This window comes from Aquarana catesbeiana, linkage group LG03 (assembly GCF_042186555.1).
Source record: "Aquarana catesbeiana isolate 2022-GZ linkage group LG03, ASM4218655v1, whole genome shotgun sequence".
NCBI lineage: Eukaryota > Metazoa > Chordata > Amphibia > Anura > Ranidae > Aquarana > Aquarana catesbeiana.
Genome location: NC_133326.1, coordinates 649,781,374 through 649,802,253, shown reverse-complemented (window position 1 = coordinate 649,802,253; position 20,880 = coordinate 649,781,374).

Below are 20,880 nucleotides of genomic sequence, written 5' to 3'. Positions count from 1 at the left end.
CGATGTCGTAGATTGTTAGGGTGCCACCCCCCCAAAAACTGAACACATACCAACCACCCAGCCCAGAGGCTTAATCAAAATGTAGACAAGTCACCAAGTGAGTCTTATTGCCACCTCAATCAGCCACAGAACCCGTGTAATCAATACATGCTCAGCTCCAAGGGATGAGGCTGCAACTACATAGATCCCATAGAATCCTACAACCAGCGAAGCCTGTGCCGAGTGATGTCAGACAACGGAGGCTTGCATCTACGAACAAATCATATGTTTGTAAAAGGGACGACAAACATCTACTTTGTTCTATGCCTGTGCCGAATAATGTCAGGACACGACCAACAACGACTCGGAGGCAGCCAACTACAAAAGGGATGCAGGATAGGAAACATAACGAATCGCAGCATTGCGTATGATACGAAAGGTTCAAATCCTACCTGCAACAGCGAGCAAGAACGGCCGACGAAGACCACGAACGAAGAAACACACTGGAATCGAAAGCAGGGACTCACAAACCATCAAGTGAGCTGGGAAGAGCCACGCCTGTTGACGTGATGTATCGTGCACCGGAACTGACAAGGAATACAGGTGAACGTGCTGCTTAAATACCCCCCCGCCAGACTCCTCCCATAAATTCAGGCCATACTGGCCTTCTTATATATACACCGATATTGATCACACACCGCACTGTATAATGATATGAGTATATATACACCGATAATGATCACACCGCACTGTATAATGATACAGAGTATATACAGTATCTCACAAAAGGGAGTACACCATTTTTGTACATATTTTACTATACCTTTTCATGTGACAACACTGAAGAAATTGCACTTTGCTACAATGTAAAGTAGTGAGTGTACAGCTTGTATAACAGTGTAAATTTGCTGTCCCCTCAAAATAACTCAACACACAGCCACATAGCCCTGGTTCGGCGCATGCGCGAAGGTTCCTCGTCGCGCCTGCGTCGTTCGGCTCGGCTGTTGACGCTGCCCGGCGCATGCGCAGTTGCCCGCAATGGGGCCGGGAGACGCCGGGTTGATCGGACCGACGGCTTCCGGTCAGGATGTCCCTATATAGGGGGCTGGGCTCTTGCTCCACTGTGAGACATACAATTTGTCAGCATTATATGAGGACGGAGCGCTCCCAGATCCTCTCTTTGTTACTGTGGGGTAAGTTCAGCTGTGGGTGCCTTTTTCTGACATGACCCCCCCTTTTTATGCAAACTGTTACTGATCTTGCATTGTATGCTGATCGCTATCTGTATGTTTGTTTCCTTTGTATATCAGAACTGCAGCCCATACAAGCCACTCTGCTTACCTACAACTACCTGATACACTTGGGAGGTTCCTGCTCCGGTTTGCTGCCCATCCGACTTCTTTTCAGATATATCTTTACCTTTGATCGCTGTTAGCGATGTATTGATTAAATTCACTATTGTGAGCATTATTCTTTTTCTTCATACTCATTTGGTAAGCGTTTTTTTGATGCTACTTTTTTGATTACAGACCCCATGCCCTGCTCTTTTCCCTTTTTCCCCCTTTTTCTCCCCCCTCCCCTTCTTCCCCCCTTCCCATCTCCTCTCCCCCTCTTTCCTCCCCCCTTCCTCCCCCCCCCTTCCCCCTCTCTCAGTTCCCCCCCCCCCCTCTTCTGTTCTTGTCCCCTATTGTTTGTTTATGTGTTCCCTTTCCCTCGTTTCTTTTTGTTTCTTCCCCCTTTTGTTCTGGGTGCGAACTTTAAACACCTTTGAACATTTACATCTTATTTTTTAGTCTCACTTAGAACTTACTCATTTGTCTATCTTAAATTTTATCACCATACGCTCTTACAAGCCTCTTTCATGGGGGCCCTCCTAGACCACCAGTCTGTGCTGTCCTTCCATTCGAGACCTTAATCTTTTATAGGGCCTCTGCCGTGCCTCACCCTGGGTAGGGCAGAATTTCTAATAAAGCTATTACCCATATATTTTTCATGGTTTACATTCTGAGAATAGCTTTTAATTATTGTGATTATGATGTTTGCTTTCTTTGTTTGTATTTTTAATAGAACCTCTAGCTCCTGAAGAAGCGTTCCTTGTCAACGTGAAACATGTAGAGCAATTAGAGACTACACCACCTTGGAATACCCGACCTGCAGTGCTCTCCTAAATCCAACTTTATAGGGGAAGTGTACCCTTTCTTTTACTAGGAACCATTGTTTAATCTGTCTGTACATAGCTATAGAGAATTATCTAGGAGACTGCAGGATAGGATTCACTATGGTGTATTTGACTGAGTTGTATGCCTATATCAGATGTGTTTTTAAACTCTTATGTCTATTCTCTGTGTTTTTTGTATGTGATTAATAAAAATTAAGTTTTTTATATTTTTTGTAGTTCATTATGGTTGTGCCCTTAAAGTCCCATTATCTAGCCCTTTGACACAGCCATTAATGTCTAAACCACTGGCAACAAAAGCGAGTACACCCCTAAGTTAAAATGTCCTAATTGGGCCCAATTAGCCATTTTCCCTCCCCGGTGTCAAGTGACGCATTAGTGTTACAAGGTCTCAGGTCTGAATGGGGAGCAGGTGTATTAAATTTGGTGTTTTCGCTCTCACTCTCTCATATTGGTCACTGGAAGTTCAACATGGCACCTCATGGCAAAGAACTCTCTGAGGATCTGAAAAAAAGAATTGTTGCTCTACATAAAGATGGCCTAGGATATAAGAAGATTGCCAAGTGTCAGAAACTATGAATCAAACCGAGAAAGAAGTACTGTTAATCACACTTGTTTAATAATAATAAAAAGGTAAACAGAGTAAGCGTAGTCAATACATAGCCAGAGTTCAATAACCATATCGGGTAGTCAGTCAATGCCAATGTCAGAGAGCCAGAGATCAATGTAGTAGTACAGCAAGCAGGATCAGGAGCCAGAAGGGACGTCAGCCGAGCACGTCTTCAACAGGAACGCAGGAGAAAGTCTCTGAGATGTGACCAAAGGCGAAGGCAGAGATGAAGTGAGCTGGACGGCTTTAAGTAGCCAGGACTGATGAGCAGATCATCAACAGCTGAGTCACTGTGGAGAGAAAGGAGCTGGCAATTAGCCAACAGCTGAGCGGCCAGCTCAGAGAAGGAAGGGCTGAGCCCAGCCCTGACACCAAGACCCTGAAACTAAGCTTCAGCACGGTGGCCAAAACCATACAACGCTTTAACAAGACAGGTTCTACTCAGAACAGGCCTTGCCATGGTCGACCAAAGAAGTTGAGTGTACGTGCTCAGCGTCATTTCCAGAGGTTGTTTGGGAAATAGATGTATGAGTGCTGCCAGCATTGCTGCAGAGATTGAAGGGGTGGGTGGTCAGCCTGTCAGTGCTCAGACCATACACCGCACTCTGTATCAAATTGGTCTGCATGGCTGTCATCCAAGAAGGAAGCCTCTTCTAAAGATGATGCACAATAAAGCCTGCAAACAGTTTGCTGAAGACAAGCAGACTAAGGAAATGGATTACTGGAACCATGTTCTGTGGTTTGATGAGACCAAGATAAACTTATTTGGTTCAGATGGTGTTAAGCGTGTGTGGTGGCAACCAGGTGAGGAGTACAAAGACAAGTGTGTCTTGCTTACAGTCAAGCATGGTAGTGGGAGTGTCATTGTCTGGGGCTGCATTAGTGCATTGGGGAGCTACAGTTCATTGAGGGAACCATGAATGCCAACATGTACTGTGACATACTGAAGCAGAGCATGATCCCCTCCCTTCGGTGGACTGGGCAGCAGGGAAGTATTCCAACATGATAACAACCCCAAACGCACCTCCAAGACGACCACTGCCTTGCTAAAGAAGCTGAGGGAAAAGGCAATGGACTGGCAAAGCATGTCTCCGGACCTAAAGCTTATTGAGCATTTGTGGGGCATCCTCAAACAAAAGGTGGCGGAGCGCAAGGTCTCTAACATCCACCAGCTCCGTGATGTCGTCATGGAGGAGTGGAAGAGGACTCCAGTGGAAACCTGTGAAGCTCTGGTGAACTCCATGCCCAAGAGAGTTAAGGCAGTGCTGGAAAATAATGGTGGCCACACAAAATATTGACACTTTGGGTCCAATTTGGACATTTTCACTTAGGGGTGTACTCACTTTTGTTGCCAGCGGTTTAGACATTAATGGCTGTGTGTTGAGTTATTTTGAGGGGACAGCAAATTTACACTGTTATACAAGCTGTACACTCACTACTTTACATTGTAGCAAAGTGTCATTTCTTCAGTGTTGTCACACGAAAAGGTATAATAAAATATTTTTAAAAATGTAAGGGGTGTACTCACTTTTGCGAGATACTGTACACACACGACCGAGTATATATACACTGATAATGATCACACCACACCGTGTAATGATAAATGTGGAGTGTATAGTCGAATGCAAACTCTGTGGGGGTCATCTACAATTTTGAGAGCAAAAGAAATCTGGAGCAAATGTGGATCATCAACTTATGGCTTCCACTCATGTTTAATCTCAAATTGATTGCTTGAGGCCATCTCTGTATTTTCTCTGGTGTGTGTGATTGGTATTGCATTCCTATGACGGCTGAGCCGTGTGTGAAGTCATGATGCCCTGTGGCTGGCACACCTCTGCCAGGTAATATACACATAGGTGTCTATGGTGTGGTGTCTCCTCCTCTCCTCAGTGGTGTGATATGGAGCCCTCCTTCTGGCCTGCACCTCTCCCGGGTGACTCCCAGCATTTGGCAGGCGTGGATGTTGTGAGTCGTTGCCAGCTGGCACCGGTGCATAGTAGAACACAACCTGCGTGTACAGTATCACATCGACCAAGACTGAACTAGTTATACTCTGCATAGGGGAGAGACAGCTAAAGAGCAAGTACACACACCTTGTCTAACCTGATCCCATAATGAGCACTGCATCCAGGAACAACACTAGAATTATACAGAGTTCAGTAATAATACACACAATCCTATTCATCAGAGATTTGTAGATGGGTAACCGAAAACCCTTCATCATTGTAGTAAAGATTCAGTCCACCCAGGACATCATATTTTAATTATAGGTGGACTGAGCCAACTCCTAGCTTATGACAAATCCTTCTCAATAGGCACAGACTCATATGCCGCGTACACACGAGCGGACTTTTCGACCGGACTGGTGCGACGGACTATCCGACGGACTTTCAACAGACTTTCAACAGACTTTCCGAATGAACGGACTTGCCTACACACGATCACACCAAAGTCCGACTGATTCATCTGTGATGACGTACGACCGGACTAAAATAAGGAAGTTGATAGCCAATAGCCAATAGCTGCCCTAGCGTCGGTTTTAGTCCGTCGGACTAGCATACAGACGAGCGGATTTTTCGACCGGACTTGAGTCCATCGGAAAGATTTGAAACATATTTTATTTCTAGGTCCGTCGGACTTTTGGGAAAAAAAAGTCCGCTGGAGCCCACACACGATCGAATTGTGCGCTCGGAAAGTCCGCTCGTGTGTACGCGGCATTCATAGGCGTGCACACAGGGTGTGCCAGGTGTGCCCACCCTAATCACCCTGTGCAGCACAGTTCCCCCCCCCCACCTTTCCTCCCACAGCGCTTCCGGCTTCCCTCCTCTCCTTTCCTGTTACTGTGGAGATGTTTTAGGATGAGTGGGGGAAGGGCCGGTAAATATGTAATTTACCGGCCTCTTCCCTTTCTGAATGAACATTGTGAGTTATTGGTAATGTGTGTTTGAGCTTTGGGGTGCACACCCTAATGCAATAGGCTGAGCACATCTATGGCGACATTAGACCACTTTCACGCTCAGGCAGTTTTCAGGCATTTTAGGTCTAAAAATAACACCTGAAAACTGCCTCCCATTCATTGCAATAGGTGCTTTCACACCCGGACGGTGCGCTTGCTGGACGTTAGAAAAAGTCCTGCAAGCAGCATCTTTGCGGCGGTTTGGGAGCGCTGTAAAGCGCCCCTGCCCATTGTGCCGCAACACAGGAGTTTTTAATCCCTTTCTTGGGGTTAAAAGCGCCCCGCCAGTGGCCCAAAAGTGACACTTAAACAGCGGTAAAGCACCGCTAAAACAAGCAGGGCTTTACCGCGAATGCAGGGTGTGAAAGGGCTCTTACCTTTCTCACCTTGGAGTCTCACTCCAAAGGAAAAAGCAACGGCAAAACCACTTCTTTAAAGTGTTTGTTCACCTTTACTAAAAAGCTGCCTTTGCAGGTAAGGGGCACCTGTAGACAAAAAAAACTGTGCAGCTTTGACTAAAGTTGGAGGATGCCCTTGCTATTATTTTAAATAAAGAACTGTGAAGCAAAATAAGGGTCAGTGCCCACCTGCAGCCTCACAAGTGCAATGAATGCAGCAACCCCATTGCCAGAAATGCAGCACCCCCATTGCCAGGAATGTAGACTCACCATTGCCAGGAATGCAGCACCCACCATTGCCATGAATGCAGCACCCCCCTTGCCATGAATGCAGCACCCCCATTGCCAGAAATGCAGCACCCCCATTGCCAGAAATGCAGCACCCACCATTGCCAGGAATGTAGACTCACCATTGCCAGGAATGCAGCACCCACCATTTCCATGAATGCAGCACCCCCCTTGCCATGAATGCAGCACCCCCATTGCCAGAAATGCAGCACCCCCATTGCCAGAAATGCAGCACCCCCATTGCCAGAAATGCAGAACCCCCATTGCCAGGAATGTAGACTCACCATTGCCAGGAATGCAGCACCCACTATTGCCATTAACGCAGCACCCCCATTGCCATGAATGCAGCACCCCCATTGCCAGAAATGCAGCACCCCCATTGCCAGAAATGCAGCACCCCCATTGCCAGAAATGCAGCACCCACCATTGCCAGGAATGTAGAATCACCATTGCCATCAGTGCAGCCTGATTGATGCCCATCAATCTGCAGCCTTGGAGGGGGCAGGGAAGGGGGCGAATGAGCACAAAAGATTACATAAGGAAAAACTCCTGTTTTCTCGATGGCCTCTTTATTACAACGTCATGCCTCCTTTGATGGACAGAACAGTCGTCCAATGGCAGCGCAGGAGATGGACTTCCTATTACAGAGGCTGCCATGTAAACAGGAAATTCTCCTGTGTGTACGGCACTCATCCTGCCTCCTCCCTGTCCCCTCCAAGGCAGCCAGTATATATATCTTTTGTGGCCCCGGCACTGGGAGATCATTGGGGGCCACAAAAAATATATATGTCCAAATAACCAGGCTGGCCGTTCAAAACCGTAACTTTTTTAAAAAAAAAACCTGAAAGGCAATGTCATAATGTGCTAGTATGCATCGCATATTAGCACATTATGTGAAACTTACCGGAAAAAGTCTTCCAGCGGCACGTTTTCACCGCTGAAGGCGCTCCCATCTTAACCCGGTTTCTGTCTGGGTTACAGTCTCCGGCTTTGTAAATGGCTGGAGGCGCGATGATGTCACTCCTGTGCATGCATGCAGGAGCCGTCGTTTGCGGCACAGGACTCTGAAGGAACTCCCTGGGTGACTGTTCCTTCAGAGAGCATGTGCTGTTGATGTCACTGGCTGCATGTATAGTAAATATCTCCTAAATGGTGCATGTTTAGGAGATATTTACAGTACCTGTAGGTAAGCTTTATTATAGGCTTACCTATAGAAAAAATTCATGCATGGGAGTTTACTCCCTCTTTAAGTTTGGTCAAAACTGCACGTTCTTTTTTTTTTTTTAGCTACAGACACCCCTTATCTGCAGATGCAACACTAGACGCTATATGCTGTAAAAAGACACCCACTTTTTGGCCACACCAACTTTTTGGCAATGTCACATTATTTTGTTTGCATACTTTACATGGTCTACCTCTTAATTATTGTCTAATGTTGGCAAATACAGTTGTGCTCATAAGTTTACATACCCTGGCAGAATTTATGATTTCTCGGCCATTTTTCAGAGAATAAGAATGATAACACAAAACCTTTTCTTTCACCTGTGGTTAGTGTTTGGCTGAAGCCATTTATTATCAATCAACTGTGTTTACTCTTTTTAAATCATAATGGCAACAGAAACGACCCAAATGACCCTGATCAAAAGTTTACATACCCTGGTGATTTTGGCCTGATAACATGCACACGAGTTGACACAAAGGGGTTTGAATGGCTATTAAACGTAACCATCTTCACCTGTGATCTGCATGCTTGTAATTAGTGTGTGTGTATAAAAGGTCAATGCGTTTCTGGACTCCTGACAGACCCTTGCATCTTTCATCCAGTGCTGCACTGAGGTTTCTAGATTCTGAGTCATGGGGAAAGCAAAAGAATTGTCAAAGGATCTGTGGGAAAAGGTAGTTGAACTGTATAAAACAGGAAAGGGATATAAAAAGATATCCAAGGAATTGAGAATGCCAATCAGCAGTGTTCAAACTGTAATCAAGAAGTGGAAAATGAGGGGCTCTGTTGAAACCAAACCACGGTCAGGTAGACCAACTAAAATTTCAGCCACAACTGCCAAGAAAATTGTTTGGGAAGCAAAGAAAAACACACAAATAACTTCAGGTGAATTACAGGACGCTCTGAAAACATGTGGTGTGGCTGTTTCAAGATGCACAATAAGGAGGCACTTGAAGAAAGATGGGCTGCATGGTCGAGTCGCCAGAAGAAAGACATTACTACGCAAATGCCACAAAGTATCCCGCTTACAATATGCCAAACAGCACAGAGACAAGCCTCAAACCTCCTGGCACAAAATCATTTGGAGTGATAAGACCAAAATTGAGCTTTTTAGCCACAACCATAAAAGCTACATTTGGAGAGGAATCAACAAGGCCTATGATGAAAGGTACACCATTCCTACTGTGAAACATGGAGGTGGATCGCTGATGTTTTGGGATGTGTGAGCTACAAAGGCACAGGAAATTTGGTCAAAATTGTTGGGAAGATGAATGCATTATGTTATCAAAAAATACTGGAGGAACATTTGCATTCATCAGCCAGGAAGCTGCGCATGGGACGTACTTGGACATTCCAACATGACAATGATCCAAAACACAAGGCCAAGTCGACCTGTCATTGGCTACAGCAGAATAAAGTGAAGGTTCTGAAGTGGCCATCTCAATCTTCTGACCTCAATATCATTGAGCCACTCTGGGGAGATCTCAAACGTGCAGTTCATGCAAGACAGCCCAAGATTTTACAGGAACTGGAGGCTTTTTGCCAAAAGTAATGGGCAGCTTTACCATCTGAGAAGATAAAGAGCCTCATCCACAAATACCACAAAAGACTTCAAGCTGTCATTGATGTTAAAGGGGGCAATACACTGTATTAAGAACTGGGGTATGTAAACTTTTGATCAGGGTCATTTGGGTAGTTTCTGTTGCCCTTATGATTTAAAAAGAGTAAATCCAGTTGATTGATAATAAATGGCTTCAGCCAAACACTAACCATGATTGAAAGAAAAGTTTTTGTGTTATCATTCATATTCTCTGAAAAATGGCCAAGAAATCATAAATTCTGTCAGGGTATGTAAACTTATGAGCACAACTGTATATGCACACGCAGCACTGATATGATGAGACCAATAGCAGCCAGTCATATGATAACTTTCAGCAATTTAGCAATTTAGTAATTTATTTTAAGTTAAAATGATGAAAGCTGTTTTTTTATTGGTTATTGCTGAAGATGAGGCCTTGCAGCTGTGACAAACAAGAAAAAAAGGGAAGAGAGGGTGGTTTATGAACTGCATATCAGAAATGTCATGGTCCTTCACACTGTATTCCTGTTATATATTCTGGTCACTGGGGAGATATGTGAATGTTGACTTGTACCTTGGTGCTCAATGACACTGCAGATCTTATGTAATTGAGTAACCGGTTACCTGGTGTTCTTCTTGCAATAACATTGGTTGACTATTTCATCGCTGGTTAAGACAAAGGCTGCATGAAACTAGTTTAAGGTGCACTATCTTCAAAAAATATATATAATATAAGCAGATTTTTATTTTTTCAAAAATAAATGTGTACTTATCGGTGTATTTATCATACAGCTACAACACAATAGCTCAGTTTCTATAGACAGATAGTTGTGCAAAGAGTCCATTCCTTATGTTTCCTAATGGCTGGTTCTCTTTACCTGTAGTCTCCCTAGGGCTCCTCTTGTTCAGGAATCCATCTGCTGCACTCAGGGAAATCCCTGATCCCTAACCTGCTCTAAGCTTGAGGGTTTGAGGCATCACAAATGGGTCTCTGTCTGATATACTCAGGCAGGGGTGGACTGACAACACTCAGGGCCCCTGGACCAAATAAAGCAAGGGCCCCCTGTCAGGCCCCACCCCTGGCCTGGCCCCTATATTTTGCACAAATTAATAAAAGCAAATACAATACAGTTTTATAAGAGAGCTGACAGAGGGGGGCTGACAGAGAGAGGGGGTTGACAGAGAGAGAGCTGACAGAGAGGGTGGGCTGACAGAGAGAGAGAGCAGACAGAGGGGGGGCAGACATAGATGGGTGGGCTTACAGAGAGGGGTGGGCGCTGACAGAGAGGGGGTGAGGGGGCAGATGAGAGACCCCAGAAGACACACAGCACACCAGGCAGCGAGGCGGGACTCCAGGAGCAAGCGGCCACGATCATCCACAGGCCAGCCCCGCCTCCACATGTGACCAGCTCCGCCGGGCCAATCACAGACGCCCATGTTGGCCGCCTGACCCCGTTTGGCCAGTCAGAGGCTGCGCTAGGCTTCGAGCGATCTTGGCAGTGCTGGGGCCCGAAAAGACGATCGCCGGGGGCTCGCGAGAGCCCTGAAAGTTCCAGCAGGTGGCACTGGCGGGCCCCCTTCTGCAGCTGGGCCCTCAGACCATGACCAAATGGACCGAATGGTCAGTCCACCCCTGTCTGTCTGTATGCAGAGTCCTTGTTTTCTTGCAAAAACCCGACTGGTCACCTCACACTGGAATGCCTCACGCAGTCGATGCAGGTGCGCCTGGATATGCACCTGGGATCCCCTCTCTCAGGCTGGATGTCCCGACCGGCCAATGCTTGTAAAGGAGCCGTGGACTGACCCGGGAGGCAACACATCTCTCTAGGTCCAGTCTCTTCCCCTGCCTCATGGTGACTGAAATTTCTTCAGGCAACAAGATGGAGTCATTGGTTCTCTGCTTCCTGTAGCAGGCTGGCTCTTGTAGTTCCTGCCTCCATACAAGGCTATGGAGCCATCTTGTATAGGCACTACATGTCCCAGAATCCCTTACATCCATTCTGCTCACTATTCATTGGCTCTTCCATTTGGCACCTCTCATTGGTTCCCTCTCCCCGCCAATAGGAAAACAGGAGAGGGAAAGCAGAGCAGGAGGCTATTGCAGTGCGAGTGCCGCTCACATTAACATACAGTCAATGGAGAGAAAAGGTAAGGGGGAATATCCCTCACAGAAGCTGACAGGTGCACTCTCCCTCAGTGGGGAGCCTGTGTACTTGTGGCGGCCAGCTTGGCAAGGCCACAGGAATTGCGGGGCACCCACTACACTTGCCTTTATCTGGCCCTTGGGGCATTATTCCTCTCAATGACATTAACAATGGGGCATAATTCCTCCCAATGACATTAACAATGAGGCACTATTCCACCCACTGATACCAACAGTGGGACACTATTCTACCCACCGAGACCAACGATAGGGCACTATCATTATCAATCTGGGGGGAGGGTAGTGTTAGACTAGCAGATTTAGTCACTAACAAATTGAAGCTGAACTCCAGCTAACATTTTTTAAGCAGTTACAGCAACATTTTTTTTTTCTTTTTGGGATAAAGGCTTTACAAAAATAAATTACTCCAACGATGGGGCACTATTCCTCCCACTGACACCAACGATGCGGCACTATTCCTCCCACTGACACCAACGATGGGACACTATTCCTCCCACTGACACCAACGATGGGACACTATTCCTCCCACTGACACCAATGATGGGACACTATTCCTCCCACTGACACCAACGATGAGGCACTATTTTGCCCACTGAGACCAACGATGAGGCACTATTTCGCCCACTGACACCAACAATGGGGCACTATTCCACCCACTGACACCAACAATAGGGCACTATTCCTCCCATGGACATCGACGATGAGGCACTATTCTGCCCACTGAAACCAACGATGAGGCACTATTCCCCCCACTGACAATGATAGGGCACTATTGCACCCACTGAGACCAACGATGAGGCACTATTCTGCCAACTGACACCAATGATGGGGCACTATTCTTCCCATGGACACCAACGATGGCACACTATTCCTTCCATGGACACAAACAATGGGGCACTATTCCTCCCACGAACAGCCATGATGGGGCATTGTTGCCACCACCAGGACATTTTCTACTCCCACTGGTCACAATCCAGCCCCTTTAAAGTCTGAGGGATAAAAAACTGGCTAATAAACAGCAGGGTGGAATACAGGGGGTTAGTAGGGTAGTGTACAGGGGTTCAGCAGGACAGAAGACAGGGGGTTAGTAGGGCAGGGTACAGGGGTCAGCAGGATGGAAGACAGGGGGTTAGTAGGGCAGGGTACAGGGGTCAGCAAGACAAAAAAATGAAATAGTGTTTATGGTTTGTGGTGCTCAGATGCAGTGAAGATCCACTTTTTAGCCCCATACACACGATTAGATTTTCTGCAGATTTTTCTTCAGAAAATCTAATAGTGTGTATGGGGCTTAAGTTGGCCATACACTGAAATGAACAGATCCTTTCATTCACGCTATACAGCTGGGTGGACAAATATCCTGCTGCGACCGCGCTGATAGTCAAAATACCACAACAGTGGCTCCATCTGATTGGATACAGACGCAATTTGGCTGAAAAATTTACAGCAGGCTCCTTTGGAAAAAGTCTATTGAACGATTGCCTTTAGTCGAACAAAAGAAGGACTGCAGACTGAGGTTCCTCTGGAACTAGCCAAAATAAACACAAAGTATCACCAGCTTTGGGCCTCATTTACATAGGCGCTGAGGCCCATGCATAGTGAATTGGCTGTTTGTTTATGTGACTGGAGCCAGCAGGTGCCTGCTTAAGACCCCTTTTACACTGAAGGCGTTTTTTGCTTTGAAAGCGGTATTTTCCGTCCAATTTTTCCGATCGTGTGTACGGGCCATTACATGGGCTGCCTGCGCATAGCACCTAGCAGCTCCAGCTGCAGAAATTTAAGGCTCCATTCACGCTTGTAGGACTCCAAAGTCGCGCAACCTTGAAGTGCAACTTTGGATGGTTGCAACTTTGGCTTTGACCAATGATACTGGACAACAGTTGCACAAATGTCGCATTTATATCATTCAGTTGCGACTTTCATGTGACTTTTGAGGGTTTACATTGCAGTCTGTGGCACTCAAGTCACATGAAAGTTGGACCAAAGTAGTGCAGGAACCTTTTGAGCCTGGGTTCACATATATGCGATGCGGGAACCAGCGTGTTTCCAGCGCCGGTTCCCGCATCTCATCACTCCTGCAGGCAGTTCACACTGCCCTATGTGAACCGCTGCGGGTGTCAGTACGATGTTAACGACACCCCCAGATCGGTTCACAGATCGCAGTGCGAACTGTGGGTTCGGATAGGAATCGTTTCGCTTTGGTAAGAACACCCATGCGATCCGATTCCAGTGTGGGAAAAAAAAAGGTCCCTGCTCCTTTTGTTATGCGAATCCAATGTGGGATTTAGCCATACAATTGAACAGACATCGCATGTGATCTGCACTGTAGCGCGGGTTCGAATCAACTGAGGTGTCTGACATTGCTACACTGTGAACCTAGGCTCATAGTCGCTGCGACTAAAGCCTAGCACACACAGGCTGAATGTCGGGCGGCATCGGCTGGTTCAATAGAAACCAGCCGACATTAAACCCGTGTGTACTGCAGCTGGTCTGACAGAAGCCCACCATTCGGCAGAAGGCATCGAAGAGGCATGACCGAAAAAGGTCTGCCGATCGGCTCCCGTTCAGCGCTCTCAGCTGACCAGAGTGTTCTGGCGGGGGGTGCTGTCCCCCTATCAGAACACAATAGAACAGCAGGGGAGATTGCTGTACTAACATCAGACTGTTAGTACATCGGCTCCTACCTGAGCTGCCAGTTTTTAGTGTGTACCAGTCTTTTTTTTTTTCTTTGCCACTCAGCTGGTTATGTAGAGACTTAAATCAGCTTAGCCGTTCATATATGTCTCTTTCTCATTTTCACATCACTGTGGCTACTTTTCTAGTCGGTACAGAAAAAAAAAAGGTTACATGAAAACCCCATAATAAACTAATCAATACTCAACCTCCCCCCCCCCCCCTTACAGAACTATAAAATTCTTCCTTTATTATATTGTCTCTCTCATTCACAACCCATAATATATAAGTCTATATCCCCTTCCCTCTCCTCCCCCTCCCCATCCCTTGTGCAGTACCCCTTCCTTTGATAACTCGGCTAGATCCTGATTTTCTCTGCATAACTCCAAGATTTTTTAAACTCACTCCAACACTTCCATTTATCCTTTTCCACCTCCCTCTTTTCTTCCTTGTTACAATACATCCGGTCCATGATATAAGTTTCCTCCACGGCATTTATCCACTCCCAAATCTGTGGGCTTTCTTTTACCAGCCAATTTTTAGGAATTAACTTTTTTGCCGCATTTAATAAATGTGGTACCAGGGAAACCTTATATTGTTTCTCATTCCCTTCAATGCTGTGGAAGAGCACCATCTATGGATCTTCTTTTACCTCCGTTTTAGTTATTTCTTTAATGATTGCTAAAATCTTTTCCCAATACTTTTGGATAATCGGACATTTCCACCATAGATGTGCCATTGTGCCCACCTCCTTACACCCCCGCCAACAGTCTGCCAACTTCCCTTTTTGATATTTGCTAGTCCTGTCTGGTGTTGCGTACCACCTCACTAAGCATTTATAGTTCATCTCAGCTGTTTTTATATCCACTGCTGAGCTCTGGGCTAGGTTCAAAATTTTTCTAATAGTGCTTAAATCTTTCTGTGTCCCCAATTCCCTTTCCCATTTTTTGATAAATGTAGGTACCTCTGTTCCTTCCTGTCAGTAGCATTTTATATAGTTTTGATATAGTGTATTTTGTGTTGTCTGAAATGCACAGCTTTTCTAGCGCCGTCAAATCATCTCCTGATCTTATTGGCTGTGGTAATTTCTTCACAAAAAGTTCTAGTTGCGTGTACCTCCATGCATCAATCACCCATACATCTGTGTTTTGTTTTAACTCTTGTAGTGCCATAATTTTTCTTTTATTTATAATCTCTCTAAGTTCAACCTTGTCTTTTTTTATCCATTTCCCTCCTATACTTGTTTTCCCTGGTGCGAAATACTCATTATCTTTTAAACTTAGTAAAGGTGAGTTATATGTCTTATTATTTGCTTATATGTTACATCCCACATCTTTAATACCACCCGTGTCAACAAATGTGTTTTTTTGTCTATCATTCTGTGGTGAGGAGGGTTCCAAATAATGGCCCCTAAATATGCCTTACTATAACATTTTTCTATATTTACCCATCTTTTTTCTTGGTTGTCCCTTGCCCATTCTATCGCTCTTGATAGGATTATTGCTTTGTAATATTTTTGAATATCAGGGACCGCCAGACCCCCTCTTTCTTTATCTTGTTTTAACGTCTTTAAAGACACTCTCGGTGTCTAGTTTACCCACATTTATATACAGAATTTCAGATTTTCCCATACTAATTTTGAAATTTGCTATCTCGCCGTATTGTTTAAGCGTTCTAATCAGATTTGGCATTGTACTCCCGGGGCTACTTATATAGAAAAGCACATCGTCTGCAAATGCTGACAATTTGTGCTCTTCGTCTCCTACCTTAAGCCCTTTAATGTCTGGGTTATTTCGAATTGTTGCGAGGAGTTGCTCTAGGGTTAAGACGAAGAGCAGAGGGGATAGGGGACACCCCTGTCTCGTCCCCCTTCTCATCTCAAAAGGTGCTGAAAGGGATCCATTGATCTTAATAGCTGCCCTTGGTTGTCTATACAGCGTTTTCATTAGTCTTATCATCTTTGGGCCTATTCCCATTATATCTAGTGTTTGAAACATGAACCCCCAGTCTACTCTGTCGAATGCCTTCTCGGCGTCACTCGACAGAAGTAGACCCGGGGGTCCATCCTCCTTTATCTTCTGGAGCAGAAGTAGGGTTCTCACTCCGTTATCTCTCCCTTCCCTTCTTGCTATAAAGCCCACTTGGTCCGGATGGACTAGTGTATTCATTAATCCTTTCATCCTCATCGCTAGTATTTTTGCAAAGATTTTTGTATCCGCATTTAATAGCGATATTGGTCTATAGCTGGAGCATAAGGTCTCATCCTTTCCTTCCTTTGGGATTACAGTAATTGTAGCAAGCAGTGCCTCACTACTCAATTCAAAATCCTCTCCAAGCCCATTCATGTACTGACACATCTTGGGTATTAATATATCCTTAAATTTATTATAGTAATATGAAGTGAACCCGTCTGGCCCTGGACTTTTCCCTTGTACTGTATCTACTATTGCTTCCTTTACCTCTTCTTTCGTAATTGGTTTCTCTAGGGACTCTCTAGCGCTCTCTGAGATCTTAGGTGTCCCTGCATTCTTTAAAAATTCGCTTATCTTCCTACTTTTTTCGTTTGTCTGACCCCCTTTCTGCTCCCCCGCATACAGATCATTATAATAATTTTTGAAAGTTTCACCTATTTCTTTTGTCTCATAGACCATCGTTCCCTGTTTGGATTGTATCTTTCCTATAAAATTAAGGGTTTTTTTCCTTCTAAGCATTCTAGCCAGATTTTGCCAACCTTATTCCCCCACTGGTATCTTTCTTTAGCTATTTGAAAAAATTTTTCCTTTGTTTCTTGTTCCATAAGCCTTTTTAACTCTTCTCGTTTATTTACCAACATTTGATATGTCGCTTGGTGGAGGCCTCTATGTTTTTTATGTTCTTGTTCTATGTTAGATATTTCTTTCATAAGGTTTCCCAATCTATTTTTCCTTTCTTTTTTTTCCTAGCTCCCTCTTTTATTAATATTCCCCTTATGTAAGCCTTATGGGCCTCCCATACCACAGACCCCGAGGTATCTCCTGTTTCGTTTGTTGAGAAGTAGTGCTTTAGTTCTTCCTCTACCCTCTTAGAAGTATCTTCATTTTGCAGAAGATCCTCATTTAGTCTCCACAGGGAGGGTTGTCTCTGATTTTTAGATATTCACATTTCCATCTCTATGGGGGAGTGATCTGACAGTGTGGTAATTCCTATTTTTGAGTCCACTATCCTATCCAAAAACCTATGATCTACCAATATATAATCAATCCTAGAATACGTCTGGTGCACAGGGGAGTAGAACGTGTAGTCTCGTGTTTTACCATTCATAATCCTCCAAATATCTACCAATTGGCTCTTATAGATCTTCTGTCTTACCCTTCTTAGCTGACCGTTATTCGTCCCCTGTGCCCCAGATGTACTGTCCACCTCTGGTTCTAAACAAACATTGAGATCTCCCATTACGACCAATCCCCCACTCCTAAAGTCCATTAATTTCTCCAATGTGCCTATCAGGAATTTTGTTGAACTTTTATTAGGGGCATATATGTTCGCTAAGGTACATTCTGTTTCCCCAAGTGTTCCCTTTAGAAAGAGAAATCTCCCTTCTGGGTCTTGTATCCTATCTACTAATTTAAACTGTACATCTCTCGCCAACCCTATCGCCACTCCCCTTGATCTCTTAGATATCGTGTCCCCCATAGTACCAGATCGGGAATTCCCTCGACCACAATCTGATATTCGAATCATGTGTCAAATGGGTCTCCTGTAAGGACACCACTTCTGCGCCATATCCCTTCAGCTCTTTTAGAATTTTGTATCTTTTGGAAGGTGAGTTTAAACCCTTTACGTTGTATGTCAAAAATTTAAGTGTTGTCATTTTCTTCCAGTTCCTGTCTATTATGCTCCTCTAGCCTATGTCGAGTTATTTCTGATCTTTTATCACATTTGCACATTGTATCCCCTCTGCCCCCACCCTCCCTCATCCCCCCCCCCCGGCTTGGCCCCATATGGGCCCCTAGGTCGTTAAGGGCCTTGAATTTTAAAGCCCTCTCCGAGTCTCCCCCCTAATCTTATGTTGTCCAGCCTGGCATATCAGGGGCCTGTAAATCAAGTCTTTTGCAGAAATCCTTTAGATCTTCCGGAAAGCGCATTCTAGCAGACCTCCCTCCCTTGTGTCCAATCAGACAGGCCGGAAACCCCCAGCTATATCTGATGTTTTGCGATCTCATCATTTCTAATAAGGGTTTAAGTAATCGCCTCCTTGCCAGAGTTTCTTGGGCCAGGTCCGCGTACACCTGAAGTTCGACTCCCTCATACCGCAAAAGCGGTCTTCCTCTCAGTTTCTTCCAAATTTCCAGTTTATCTTCATAAAATCTGAATCTAACTACTATGTCCCGTGGTCTCTCTGCTTCTGAGTTCCGACGATATCCTACTCAGTGTACTCTCTCTATTTTTAGGGGTTCCTCCCCTCCTCTATCTATAAGGGGGCCTAGTACTGACGAGATCATTTTCCTCAGGTCTTCTCCCTCTTTTTCTGGGGCTGAACGAATCCTAATATTCTGTCTTCTACTCCTGTTCTCCTGATCTTCCAATCTATATAGGATTTTTTTCTGATTTTGTTGTGTTGTTTTGATTTGCTGTCTGAGGGTTTCTAGCTCTTGTCTTTGTTCTTCTGCTGTTTTTTCAGTACTTTCTACTCTTTCCAGTAGATTCCCCAGGTCTCCTCTCAGATTGTTTATATCTGTCTTTATTGAGTTTTCCAGCCTTAAAAGCATTTCGCTCATCTCTCCTTTTGTTGGTGGGAGGGCCTCTACTGTTCTTCCTTCTGCTCCACTAAATTCAAGTTCCCCCTCTATTGAAAAGTCCTCTCTGGAGTGGTCTGGGGTCTCTTCTATTTTTTTATCCGCCCCCTTTTTTTTTTTCTGCTTTAGTTTGTCCCTGTCTCTCCGAGTCCATAATTCCTTGGGCTGGCTCCTTGTGTCATATATTGTTTTAACGTACTGACTGCTGGCTTGTCTTTCAGGGATTTAGGAGCACCCCCTCTTGTTACTTTAGTTGTATTTTTGCTCATCTTGTCTTTCTTTTTTATCCCTCTTATCCGCTTCCCCAGCCTTAGTTCCTTGTCCTCCCTCTGTTTCAGGGGGAGGAATAGGGTGGGGGGAAAACAGGGGCTAATGTATAAGTCCCTCCCTTGTAAGGGGGTAGTTCAGCTGTCTCATCTTGTCACTTATCAGTCCCACTGAAGTGTACAGTTTACCAGTTAATTATTCAATCTGGTTATGGTTTCAGATGTTTTACCCCTAGTATATTTAAGTTGCGTATTTGTAGTCCTACCCCTCTCCTCCGTACCTCCCCGTTTTCAGCTCTGGAGTATGTTTTGCCCAATATTATTACACCATACATATAATCTTCAAAGCTCTTATATTAATTCTCCGTTTCTCTCTTCCACCAAACTCCACCAAGCCTTAGAAAATCAGTACCTTGTTCTCCTTTACTTTGTATATTAGTTTACTTGTTTTCACATTTGCTTAACCACTCCTCTAAATTTATACAAATGATCATTGTACTATGCTGTATAACCACGCATTATTACCAGCCCATACAGGAGAGTCCCGGCAATATCCAACACTGCAGCAATGACATAAACACCAGTGCTATTTGAACCGTCCTTTACGGGGTACCTTCTATTTCTGCCCTTCAATACCTCTTGTCTTCCGTTCCCATTGATCCACTCAGATTTATTTCGCCCACTCTTCACCCTCTCCACCTTGGCGGCGTTCCTGTGTCTCTGGTGATCTATGTGATCTCCACAACAAAAAGATTGATTGAATACACACCTCTGACAATGAGGACTCTGTTCGGCCAGGAAGTCACTGCCGCTCTTACTCACGCGCCGTTGCTCTGCTTCAGCCGCTCTCCCGCTGTTCTTGGACAATCCTCTTGGCGGGTTTCCCTCTGGCTATGTTTGATTCCCGGGGCCGCTGTCATTCCCTCTGCGGGGCTACTGTATCTCTCGTCCCGTCACTTTTCCCGGAAACCACCAGCAGCTTCATCTTCGGTCCTCGCTTCGGCGTCCGGCTGACACACTCAGGCCCCTCCCTCCGTGACGGACGTTATGTCCTCACGTCCCATCGTTCCTCTCGTGTGTACCAGTCTTAAGTCATAGATACTGTATTTCAACGGCTGTCATTGAAAAACACGGGGTGCGACTTGTCATGCAACTTTATTATCCAGTTGCATGACAAGTTGCACAAGTGTGAATGGAGCCTTAGGCCCATTCATGGTGTACAGGCCTCAGCACCCTCTGCATATACTTAGCGGATGTGTCATTTATCCACTCTGCTCCAATCGGGATGGAGTCAAGACCGTTTGAAAGGGGCCTAAGGCCCAGTTCCCACTGATGCAGCGCGGGAACCGCAGCAATTCTTGTTCGGTTCCCACACCACATCAGAATTGCAGGCAGTTCACATTGTGCTCTGCAAATCACTGCGGGTGTCAATGTAAAGTTAATGACACCCCCAAATCCTTTTGCAGAACGCAGTGCAAACTGCGTAATCGGATGGAATCAGATCACATATGTCTGAACACCCATGCAGTCCAATTCCAGTGCGGACCAAAAAAAGGGTCCTGCGCGTTTTTTGGTGCGGATCCAGTGCGAATTGAGTCATACATAAATGTAAGGCTCAATTCGCACTGCACTGAATTTGCATGTCATTTATACAGGAATCCAGTGCGATTCCTGTACAAATGACATGCGATGCGGCAGACCGCATCAGTTGAACCCAGCCTTATACTGCATAAAGGCTATTAAACAAGAACAAGATTTGTCCACCAAGCTCATATAGGTGTGATGGTTGGGGGGTCC